This window comes from Mus caroli, chromosome 1 (genome assembly GCF_900094665.2).
Source record: "Mus caroli chromosome 1, CAROLI_EIJ_v1.1, whole genome shotgun sequence".
Lineage (NCBI taxonomy): Eukaryota > Metazoa > Chordata > Mammalia > Rodentia > Muridae > Mus > Mus caroli.
Genome location: NC_034570.1, coordinates 97,889,170 through 97,890,838, shown reverse-complemented (window position 1 = coordinate 97,890,838; position 1,669 = coordinate 97,889,170).

The window sequence follows — 1,669 nt, the reverse complement described above, 5'->3', positions numbered from 1 at the left end:
AAGACTACCAGCCCAGGGATGGTCCCACCCACAAGGGGCCTTTCCCCCTTGATCACTAATTGAGAAAATGCCTTACAGTTGGATTTCATGGAGGCATTTCCTCAACTGAAGCTCCTTTCTCTGTGATAACTTAGCTGTGTCAAGTTGACACAAAAATAGCCAGTACAGACCCCATGATGGGTTTCTCCATGTAGAAGTTGGTCTCTGATTTGTTTGGAGGTGACAACCCATAAATGGAGGTCGAGGGATAGCTAGTCCCCAAGCTGCTGCTGTGCTGAGAGGAAAATATAACCTGTGACTTCTATCAGTGCTGTGATTTATATTCAAGCGTCTTCTTCCTTGTACTGTAGTTCTCTGCCCAAATGAAACAGATGTAAATTTTGGCCTTCCTTCTAGTTCTTGCGAGAGAATGTATGAGAAACTTTTTTTGTTCTTTATAGGTAACTGAAACTGAAATGATAATGTTAGGCCAGGGGGGTATTTGTTGAAACCTAATTTGTTCTTCAGATTCTTAAATGTACTTTGAAGCTTGTACGATATGCTACTTCATTGGGCAGAGTATTCAGCCCTCCCGGGCTTAAATGACTCTGTTACTGGAGGATATCACTGAAATTCTTAGAACTGTAAGAATCTTGTATGAAGTATTATAATTATGTCTTCTTTTCAGGCTTTTTGAGGAAAAAAATGAGAGATCTTGATGGAAATGTTAGAGAACTGTCATGTAAAAAAATCAAGTTGTGAGAAAAATCAATAGACTGCTTTTAGATTTTACTAATTTGTATGACTGAGGGGGTTTTTGCTTCCATGTGTGTTTATGTACCACACTTCTATATGGTGGGCATAGGATCCCCTGGAACATTTGGGGCTGAGATTCAAACCTGGGTCCTCCACAAAAGTAACAGGTGGTCAATCATAGCTGCTAAGCCACCTTTCCAGCCCTAGGCAGGTTTAACACCACAACATTTGAACATTTTGTAGACACCATTATTCTAAAGTTTACATGGAAAGGAAATAAATCACATAAAAGACTGATTTGTCTAAAACAATTTTGAAAAAGAAGAGTAAGTGGGAGATATAATGCTGGTATTCCCTTTCAGTCTTTATTATATGTAACTACAATAATCAAACTGTGTGCTTCTGAGGGGGTGGGTGAGAACTAGACACAGAGTACCACAGAGCAGACAACCCAGAGTGCCAGCTGCCTTTTATGGACAGTCAGAAGGTCAACGAAGGCTGGCTGCCAACAAAGAGCTTCTGCAGTGTAGATTTGAATATAGAAAGGTTTCAGAAGGAAACAAGAGGAACTTTTCAATAATTACAATTTTGTCAAAATCTCTTAGATGTTATGCTAACTTCACAAAAGAAAAGAAAAGAAAAAAGAAGAAGAAGCTAGGCAATGCAGCAAGCCACCTAGGGAGCTGAGGCAGAAGGATGAGGAATGTGAGGTAAAAAACAAGACGGTGGTTTTACAAAATAGTACATGTTTTTAACAAGACTGAGAAAAGCTTTTAAAACACAGATAGAGTCCAGTCACGCGGGACCTGAGACTGCTCTGGTTGGGGAGGCAGAAATCCGGCCTACTTAGGGCCACAAGCCTCTTCTGGTCAGAAAAGCACCGGGGTAGCTAGGGCGCAGGGTCAGCTGACACTCGCCAGCTACCCACAACACC